Source organism: Aotus nancymaae, unplaced genomic scaffold (genome assembly GCF_030222135.1).
Source record: "Aotus nancymaae isolate 86718 unplaced genomic scaffold, 86718_ANA_hifiasm-v0.15.2.pri h1tg000059l, whole genome shotgun sequence".
In the NCBI taxonomy this organism is placed as follows: domain Eukaryota; kingdom Metazoa; phylum Chordata; class Mammalia; order Primates; family Aotidae; genus Aotus; species Aotus nancymaae.
This window is the reverse complement of record NW_026988473.1, coordinates 6,422,585-6,433,801: the sequence shown is the minus strand read 5'-3', so window position 1 is coordinate 6,433,801 and position 11,217 is coordinate 6,422,585. Positions and strand designations below refer to the sequence as shown.

The following is an 11,217-nucleotide window of genomic DNA, read 5'->3' as shown; positions in this document are numbered from 1 at the left end:
ACAAAAAAACAATCATTGAAACAATGAGTATTTCCAGGGAAGAAGGCTTTATTCAAGTGCTGCACCACAGAAGATGAGAGATCAGTCTCAAATTCATCTTCCTGACTAAAATTATGGGTTTATATAGCAAGGAAGGAAATGTAACCATGTGTGGGAAAATAGGAATTAGGGTGGGTAAGAAAGAGAAGTTGGTCAACAAAAAGCAGGTGGCTTGTTAGGCAATCATGATGGGTGAGGGTCTGGTGTCTCATTGTACAGATACAGTGGTCTGGCAAGTTTCAGTTCCTTGGTATTATCTGTAAGGCCTGATGCTTGTGTTCCTAAGAAAGGAACTCAGATAAAACAAATGTAACAGTATCAGCTTAAGACTGGGAAAATTTCTATGTTTATTCAAAGAAACGATAAACATCAGTTCTATGGGACAACTGGGCCAGCTTCAATCCCCTACATTTTTATTTATCAGTTTCTCAATCATGGGGAATCTGGTTATTGATTTTTCTGGCTGCTTCATGGTAAGGAGGGGCATCATGGACAACTTCATACCAAGGGTGACCACATGGACACTCAGGAATCAAAGATTAATCTAATACTAAAGTTTTCTTCTGAAATACAGTATTTCTCTCTCCAGTTCCCTACTTCCACCAAAGATAAATCACAGCAGAACCATCTCTTATTAATATTACATAAAAATGTTTTAAAAAGAGAAAACTAAATTTTACTATTGTGTGGTGTATTATTAGTGTTAAAACTAATTTTAAGAAACCCTTACAAACAAATATATCTAATTCTAATCAGTTTTACCATAATATAATATTTCCATAAACTTTTAATGACCTTTTACAATTATCTATTGAAGAGCAGACTAGGGGGATGGAGCCAAAATGGCCGACTAGAAGCAGTGGTGATTGGAGGCTCCCATCAGAAAGACTCAAAACAGCATGCCAATCCTGCACCAGCAACCAAGGTATCCAGGTTTTGTTATCAGGACTGATTAGGTAGCAAGCATGATCCACGGAAAGGAAGGAAGAGCAGTGTGGTGCAGTGGCCTACCTGAGAGCCACAGGGGGTAGGGTAACCCCCACCCCCAGCCAAGGGAAGTGGTGAGTAAGTGAGTGAGTGTGCTATGCTATCCAGCCTGGGAAACCACTTTTTCCACAAAACTGTGTAACCCATGGATCAGAAGATTCCACTCATGAGCCCACACCACCAGGGCCTTGAGTCCTAACCAGGAGCCATGCAGAATCTCAACAGCCACTTGGCTAGAATCAGCTTAAGCCTGCCAAGTTCCTGGGGGAAGAGTGGTCGTCACGACTGCTGTGGCTGCCTGCTGTCTAATCCAGCTGAGCTCCTTGGGGGGAGGTGGCAGCCAACACTGCAACTGCAGGGACTTCTTGCAAGAACTCCAACTCCAGTCAGGGGCTCAGGGACAGAACTCTAATCTCCCAGGGCCTGAGTCCCTAGGGAGAGGGGGTAGGTGTAGTCTCCATAGACCAGCAGACTTAGTCTTTTCTCCTGCTAGCTCTGAGGAATCTGGGCAGCCTAAATGAGTTCATTTCCCACCCCCACCAACAAGGCACACCTCCTCCACCAGGGGACAGCATATTCTGTGGATTTGGGGTGAAGAGTTCTGTGGATGTCTATTGGGTTCACCTGGTCCAGAGCTGAGTTCAAGTCTTGAATATCCTTGTTAATTTTCTGTCTTGTTGATCTAATACTGACAGTGGAGTGTTAAAGTCTCCCGCTATTATTGTGTGGAAATCTAAGTCTTTTTATAGGTCTCTAAGAACTTGTTTTATGAATCTGGGTGCTCTTATATTGGGTTCATATATATTTAGGATAGTTAGCTCTTCTTGTTGCATTGCTCTCTTTACTGTTATGTAATGTCCTTCTTCATCTTTTTTGATCTTCATTGGTTTAAAGTGTGTCATATCAGAGACTAGGATTGCAACCTCGATTTTTTTTTCTTTCCATTTTCTTGGTAAATCTTCCTCCATCCCTTTGTTTTGAGCCTATGTGTGCCTTTGCATGTAAGATGGGTCTCCTGAATACAGCACACCGATGCGTCTTGACTGTTTATCCAATTTGCTAGTCCATGCCTTTTAATTGGGGCATTTAGCCCATTTACGTTTAAGGTAAATATTATGTGTGAATTTGATCCTGTCATCATGATGATAGCTGGTTATTTTGCCCATTAGTTGATGCAGTTTCTTCAGTATGTCTATGGTCTTTACATTTTGGATTGTTTTTGCAGTGGCTGGTACTGGTTTTTCCTTTCCATATTTAGTGCTTCCTTCAGGAGCTCTTATGAGGCAGGCCTGATGGTGACAAAATCCCTCAGTATTTGCTTGTCTGGAAAGGATTTTATTTCTCCTTCACTTATGTAGCTTAGTTTGGCTGGATATGAAATTCTGGGTTGAAAATTCTTTTCTTTAAGAATGTTGAATATTGGCCACCACACTCTTTGGACTTGTAGGGTTTCTGCAGAGAGATCTTCTGTGAGTCTGATGGATTTCCCTTTGTGGGTGACCTGACCTTTCTCTCTGGCTTCTCTTAACATTATGTCCTTCATTTCAATCTTGGTGAATTTGATAATTATGTGTCTTGGGGTTTCTCTCCTTGAGTAGTATCTTTGTGGTGATACTGGCTTCATAGAATGAGTTAGAGAGGAGCCCCTCCTCCCCAATATTTTGAAATACTGTCAGTAGAATTGGTAGTAGCTCTTCAGTGTCTGACAAAATTCAGCTGTGAATCCAGCTGGTTCAGATCTTTTTGGGGTGGTATGTTTTTAATTAATAATTCAATTTCAGAAATGTATGATAGGCTGTTCAGGGCTTCAGTTTCTTCCTGATAAAATCTGTGAAGGTTGTGTGGTTTTAGGAATTTACCAAATTTTTCTAGATTTTCTAGTTTGTGTGCTTAGAGATATTCATAACACTCTCTGGAATCTTTTGTGTTTCTGTAAGATCAGTGGTAATGTCACTGCTGTCATTTATGATTGTGCTTATTTGAATCTTCTCTCTTATTCTTTATTAGTGTATCTAGTAGTTTATGAATCTTGTTCATACTTTCAAAAAACCAATTTTTAGTTTGTTGATTCTTTGTATGGATTTTTGGATCTCAGTTTTATTCAGTTCTCTGTTGTTAGTTATTTCTTTTCTTCTGCGAGCATTGGGATTTTTTTGTTCTTGCTTTTCTAGTTCCTCTAGGTGTGAGGTTAGATTGTTAATTTTATATATTTCTAACTTTTTGGGTGTTTACTGTTGCAAACTTTCCTCTTAACACTGCTTTTGCAGATATTTTAGTGTGCTCTGTCTCTGTTTTCATTTATTTTAAATAATTTTTTGATTTCTGCTTTAATTTTGTTGTTTGCCCAAAGTCATTCAGGAATTTAATTTCCATGTAATTGTGTGGTTTTGAAAGATCCTCTTTGTACTGATTTCTTTTTTTATATATATACTTTGAGTTCTGGGGTACATGTGCAGAACATACATGTTTGTTACATAGGTATACACATGCCATGGTGGTTTGCTGCATCTATCCTCCATCATCTACATTAGGTATTTCTCCTAATGTTATCCCTCCCAAATCCCTCCACCCTCCACTGACACAAGAACAAAAAACCAAACACCATATATTCTCACTCATAAGTGGGTGTTGAACAATAAGAACACGTGACACAAGGAAGGGAACATCACATACCAGAGCATGTTGGGGGATGGGGGACTAGGGAAGAGATAGCAAGGGGTAGGGGGATTGGGGAGGGATAGCATTAGGAGAAATACCTAATGTAGATGACAGGGGGATGGATGCAGCAAACCACCATGGCATGTGTATACCTATGTAAAAAACCTGCACATTCAATTAAATTCAATATCCTTTCATGTTAAAAAACACTCAACAAACTAGGCATTAGAGGAACATACTTCAAAATAGCAAGAACTGTCTATGACAAACCCACAGCCAACACCATATTGAATGGGCAGAATGCCAACACTCACCACTCATATTCAACATAGTACTGGAAGTCTTAGCTAGAGCAATCAGGCAAGAAAAATAAAATATAATAAATCTGAATAGGAAGAGAGGAAGCAAAATTACCTTTCTTCACAGACAATAGGAATTCATTAATTTTCTCTAAATTTTCTAGTTTGTGTGTATACAGTTGTTCATAATGTTCTCTGAGGATCTTTTGTATTTCTGTGGGGTCAGTTATAATGTCTCCTGTGTCATTTCTGGTTGTGCTTATTTGAAACTTCTTTTTTCTTTGTTAATCTAGCTAGTGGTCTATCAATCTTGTTTATTCTTTCAACGAACCATCTTTTGGCTTCATTCACCCTTTCAATGGACTTTTATGTCTCAATTTTATTCCACTATACTCTGATTTTAATTATGTCTTTTATTTATTTATTTATTTATTTATTATACTTTGTGTTGGGAAAGCTGGCTAGCCATATGCAAACAACTGCAACTGGATCCCTTCCTTACGCCTTATACAAAAATTAACTCTAGATGGATTAAAGATTTAAACATGAGGCCTAACACCATAAAAACTCTAGAAGAAAACCTAGGCAATACCATCCAGAACTTAGGCCTGGGCAAAGACTTCATGCCTAAAACACCAAAAGCAATGGCAACAAAAGCCAAAATAGACAAGTGGGATCTAATTAAACTTAAGAGCTTCTGCACAGCAAAAGAAACTATCAATAGAGTGAACCAGCAACCAACAGAATGGGAAAAAACTTTGCAATCTACCCATCTGACAATATCCAGAATATCCAGAATCTACGGAGTTAGATCTCCAGGCTAATATCCAGAATCTATGGAGAACTTAAACAAATTTATGAGAAAAAAAACATCAAAAAGTAGGCAAAGGACATGAACAGACATTTTTCAAAAGAAGACATTCATGCAGCCAATAACCGTATGAAAAAATGCTCATCATCACTAGTCATTAGAGAAATGCAGATCAAAACCACATTGAGATACCACCTCATGCCAGTTAAAATGGCAATCATTAAAAAAATCAGGAGACAACAATGCAGGAGAGGATGTGGAGAAATAGGAATGCTTTTACACTGTTGGTGGGAATGTAAATTAATTCAACCATTGTGGAAGATAGTTATGTCTTTTCTTCTGCTACCTTTGCAGTTCGTTTGTTCTTTCCTTTCTACTTCTTCTTGCTGTAATGTTACATGATTAATTTTAGGTCTTTCCAACTTTATGATGTAGGCATTTAGTGCTACAAACTTTCTTCTTAATACTTCTTTTCCCGCAGACTAGAGATTTTGGCATGGTTGTCTGTTCTCATTAATTTCAATTTTTTTGTGTTCTTAATTTCATAGCTTACCCAGTGCAATTGTGTGGTTGTAAGACATCTTGGTATTGATTTCTATTTTATTTTACTGAGGTCCAAGATTATGGTTGGTATAATTTTGATTTTCTTTTTTTTTTTTTTTTTTTTCTGAGACGAAGTTTGGCTCTTGTTACCCAGGCTGGAGTGCAATGGCGTGATCTCGACTCACTGCAACCTCCGCCTCCTGGGTTCAGGCAATTCTCCTGCCTCAGCCTCCTGAGTAGCTGGGATTACAGGCACGTGCCACTGTGCCCAGCTAATTTTTTGTATTTTTTAGTAGAGTTGGGGTTTCACCATGTTGACCAGGATGGTCTCGATCTCTTGACCTCGTGATCCACCCGCCTCAGCCTCCCAAAGTGCTGGGATTACAGGCGTGAGTCACCACGCCCAGCCCCCCAATTTTCTTTTTAATTGAGGATTTCCTTGTGGCTCAGCAAGTTGTTGATCTTAGAATATGTTCCATGTGTAGATGAGAAAAATGTATATTCTGTGGTTAGTGGATACAATACTTTGTAGATGTGTGTTGCATGCAATTGGCCAAGTGTCAAATTTAAGTCCAGAATTTCTTTGTTAGTTTTCTACCTTGATGATCTGTCCAATGCTGTCAGTGGAGTGTTGAAGTCCCCCACTATTATTGTGTGCTATGTAAGTCTTTTTGCTTGTCAAGAAGTATCTGTTTTACAAATCTGTGTCCTCCAATGTTGAGTGCATATAGGTTTAGGATAGTTAAGAATACTTTTCAACTGAGCTCTTTATTATTATGTAATGTCCTTCTTTTCCCTTTTTTACTCTTGTTGGCTTAGAGTCTGTTTTATCTGACATAATAATAGTGACCCTGCTGTTTTTCATTTTGCATTTTCATGATAGATTTTTCTCCAACCCATTGCTTTGAGCCTATGGATGTAATTACATGTGAGATAGATCTCTTGGAGACAGTAGACCCGATGGGTCTTGTATTTTTATCTAACTTACCACTCTGTACTTTTTATGTGGATAGTTTAGATTGTTTACATTCAAGGACAATATTGGTTTGTGAGGTTTTTGATCCTAGTTGTACCTCTGTATCAATATTAGAAAAAGTTTCTTGTATTAATCCCTCAAATATGTTTTCCAAGTTGTTTGCTTTTTCTCCTGCTCTTAGGAATGCCAATAATTCATAAAAATATGAAATGTTTTATAAATTTGCATGTCATCTTTGCATAGCGGCCATGCTAATCTTCTCTGTATCATTCCAATATTATTATATGTGGTGCCAAAGTTAGCATGGGTAACAGTGTTTTTAAATTGAATAAACTGAGTTTAAAACAGTTGTGGACATGACAAAAACAGCCAGTACTTGTTAAAGGAAATCTCAACCCAAGGGTGTGCTGACAATTCCCATGTATGTAATCACTTTGTTCTGTTGTTTCCCATAATCAAAAACTCACACATGTAATTTTTGAGTTTTTTAATTTTTAAAATAAATTGCATTTTTTATGAATTTAGGGTACAAGTGCAGTTGTTTTACATTGATATATTACACAGTCATGAAGCCTGGGCTTTTAGTGTACCTATCACCTGAATAGTGTACATTATACCCAATAGTAGTATTTTATTAATCACTCCTACCTATCTTCCCATTGTTTGGACTCTCCAATGTCTATTATTCCCTTCTGTATTTCCAGGTGTACCCATTGTTTAGCACCCAGTTATAAGTGAGAACATGCAGTCTTTGACTTTCTGTTTCTAAGTTAAAAAAAACAAAAAATAAATTTAAAACACACAAATTACATGTGTGGGTTTTGACTATATCTTGTATATTGTTGTTTGCATCCCAAAAACACAACAGTTGAAGGAATCAATTTACCATCTGATAGTAGTGGGGACGCCCTGGCTCTTCTATTAATAACACTAATGGTGCAATGGTGCATTTTGCCCCCTCTGACCAAGACCATATATAGAATCTTCTTCTTTCCTTCTGACTTTATTTTCCTCCTTCCGGAAACCAGGAATCTGTCTCTGCCTGACTCCACCCAACATGTGGGAAAATGAGTGAGTAAATTCTTTAGCTTTCCCTTAGAGAGAGCTGTGTACTATATAGTAGTCTCCTCTTAGATACAAGGGATGTGTTCCAAGATCCCCAGTGGGTGCCTGAAACAGTGGTTAGTACCAAATCCTATATATGCTATGTTTTTTCCTACACATACCCATGATAAAGTTTAATTTATAAATCATGCACATTATGAGATTAACTACAATAACTAATAATAAAATAAAACAATTATACTATAATAAAAGTTATATAAATGCAACTTTTCTGTCTCTCAAAATATATTATTATACTGTGCTCACCTTTCTTCTGTTCGTGATCTTCTTTCTTGCTAAGAGAAATTTTAAAAGGCCTAAATAAATAAAAAGATATCCCTAGTTCATGGATTGAACAATTGTGCATTTTAGCAGAAAGCAAGGAGTATTTTAGGATTGATGGCTAAGCAGAGAGTAAGTCCTGAAAGAAAAGCAAAAAAGTCCTCTGTTCATTTTGTGCCTTAGGAGAGGTACTCCATGGGCATGGTTGGATGGAGATTTTAGTGTAAAAGGGAAGTAGTCTCTAGCAGAGGCAGCAAATTACCTGCCACAGTGAGTCCTTGGGTTGGGACGATGTCATCTGGGATGTGGGATTTGGATACATTTTAAAGTGAGTAACTACTCAAGTTAATGTGGATCTCCGAATTGCAAACCAGTGAGAGTGCCCAAAACAGCAGTACAAAACCAACAGTCAACAGAATGGCATGCAGCTATACATGACAGGGCTTTTGTTTTTTGGAGTAAGCTTAGTTTTAAATGGGTCATATTTCAGTTGAGCAACTACCTGGCTGTGGAGTGATCTATGGCTAATGAGCCATTGCTCCAAACTTTAGCCTTTGTAGGATGAAAACAAGATAAAACATTTGTAAAGATATGTTAAGATCTAAAGGAAAAGAGAAATTGACTTAGCAGTTTCATTATAGGACAAGAATTTGAAAAGGAGTTGTTTGAGGAGACCAGTATGTCTCTCAGGTAAACTGGTTATCAGGGACCTTTCAAGTAAAAGAACATTCTATTTAATGTCTCTTTTAGGAGCTCAGAATTGTGCATTTTAAGAAGTGAAAAATAATGAGAACACATGGACACAGGGAGGGGAACATCACACACCAGGGCCTGTTGGGGGGTGGGGGAATAGGGGAGGGATAGCATTGGAAGAAATATCTAATGTAGATGACGGGTTGATGGGTACAGCAAACCACCATAATACGTGTATACCTATGTAACAAACCTGCCTGTTCTGCACATGTATCCCAGAACTTAAAGCATAATTTTAAAAAGTGAAATATGTGTCTTGTTTACTACCAGTAATATATGCAAAATTGAAGGCAACAAGGAATGTGTTACAAAGGCCTTTTTATTTTGTCTGGCCTTAGTATACAGAGACATGTGTGATTTTTATTTATATTTTGAGCATCTGTGAGACAAGAGAGTCACAGAGTCTTTTTTATTTTTTTATTTTTCAGGAGATCATTTTTAGGTAATGGCCACATAGTTAATAATTAATGTGAAAATAAGATCATTTGTTGACCAGGGCACCTGTTGCTAAAATGACTGCCAAGTGTTTGGCCATGTGTCTTTTTTTTAGGCCCCATTATTTATTAGGGGCATCCTGGGAAATTGGTCACATTGCACTAAGCTCCATGATGTAAGATGGTTGCAGTGCTGTTTGCACAGTCTACAAACTCCCATTACTATTTACTCAATTCATCCCGTGAACATTTCCAGGCAGTCAAAAGGCCTAGGGAAGGGGTGACCTCCTCCCATATGCTGGCACCTGGCAAAGGACTAGGGACAGAGGAGGCCACCTCCTCCTGCAAGTGGAATATACCAGAGGGCCCAGATTTGGCTCTTGTCTTAGGGAGGCCTCAGTAGCCATGCCAAACTTGTGGGATACTGTTTTCAGTACCCAGATAATGGGAGCTGGGTACAAAGGTCCACAGGATCAGGATCTGTGAGATCTTCTATTTCCAGGAAAGCCAACCAGGTAGCCAGTCATTTGTTGTTTTTATGGTATGTGACATGAAGCCAAGAGGGACAGTTTTGTAATTTTGTTTTGTTTTGTTTTATCAGAAGCCCCAGGGAAATTGATGACCACCCCATAAATGGTTTAGATACTCCAGGAGACATAAAAAGAACTTGCCAATGACTCTACAGTAAAGAAGTTTCTAAGGCACAGGAGTGCCTGTTGATTTTAATTTGTAAATAAATTTTTGTAAATGAGGATATGTTGCAACTAGAAACCCCAGTATACTAAGAAATACCGGACTTCTGTATTCTTAATGAGTCTGTCAAATGATTCTCCTTGGAGGAGGATTTCCTCAAAGTAATGTCATACCTATGTTCCTGCAGAAAGGTGAATATCGTCAAGATCTTGCCTGTAAAGACTGTGTGTGATGACAAAGTTGCTTATTGCAGCACTGTTCACAATAGTAAAGACTTGAAACCAACCCAGATGCCCAGCAATGATAGACTGGATAAAGAAAATGTGACACATATACAACATGGAATACTATGCAGCTGTAAAAATAGATGAGTTCATGTCCTTTGCAGGAACATGGATGAAGCTGGAAACAATCATTCTCAGCAAACTGACAAGAACAGAAAATCAAACGCCACATGTTCTCACTCATAAGTGCATGTTGAACGATGAGAACACACAGACACAGGGAGGGGAACATCACGCACTGGGGCCTGGGGGTGGGGGGCTGGGGAGGAATAGCAGGCTGTGAGGGGATTGGAGAGGGATAGCTTTAGGAAAAATACCTAATGTGGATGATGGGGCGATGGATACAGCAAACCACTACCATGGCATGTAATAAACCTGCACGATCTGCACATGTACCCAGAACTAAAGTATAATAAATAAATAAATGAAATTGTGGCGATATTGTGAGTATCCCACATAAGGAAGAGGTTTATTGTGACCCTGCAGACCTTCAGAGGTTGACACAAACTTTGGCTGAGAGGTTGCCGAAATATACACTGAACAGAGCATGTTAGGCAATCAAGAAGAGCAAATATTTACTGGTTACTGATTGAATAGAATCTGTAATTTTATTTTAAGACAGGGTTTCCCTTTGTCACCCAGGCTGGAGTGTAGTGTCATCATCATAGCTCACCACAGCCTTGAACTCTTGGATTCAAACCATCTTCTTGCCTCAGCCTCCTGAAGAGTTATATTACCACACCTGGCTAGTGTGTGGGGTGAGGGGGTGGGTGGGAAATAGAGTCTTGCTATGTTTCCCAGGCTGGTCTCAAACTCCTGGCATCAAACAATCTTCCTTGTCCTCCCAAAGCACCGGGACTATAGGTGTGAGTCACTGCAACTGGCCAAAATCGGTAATTTTAATGACATTGGATATTGGGTATGGGAGCCTTGGAGGATGGGACTGTAGCATTAAGACTGTAGCAATCCATCATGAAGTCTTTTCATTCATTGTTTTTAGATTTAAGAACAGGTAAAATTGGCCTGCCAAGTGGAGAAGCAGTGGGGAGAATCTCCCCTTTATTGATTAGTGTTTATATAGTCAATTTTTAATCCTTGAGGCCCTATTTTAATTTACATTGTGTCATGTTAACTATTTCAACTGTTGGTTAATGGAGTTTTATTTTATCAAGCCAATTTTCAAGTGTTAAAGACTTGCTAATTTTAATTTGCTATGTATGATGTTAGAGTGTTTATGCTCAATAAGGAATTATTTTAGGCAATGGATACCATGTCTATGAGAAATTTGTGAAAGGTTACCAGTTAAAATGAGGCATACTCTTTTTATTCTATTTTATATTTAGGTGCTTTCTTA

At 38.4% G+C, this 11,217-nt stretch overlaps 1 non-coding gene across 1 annotated transcript; it reads right to left on the bottom strand.

Annotated features, from left to right (window-relative positions):
- Nucleotides 1-6,511: 6,511 nt before the first annotated feature.
- Nucleotides 6,512-6,618, bottom strand: LOC135270272 (U6 spliceosomal RNA). The gene has a single exon (XR_010338437.1). It is a non-coding gene; the product is annotated as a U6 spliceosomal RNA (small nuclear RNA).
- Between the last annotated feature and the right edge of the window lie 4,599 nt (nt 6,619-11,217).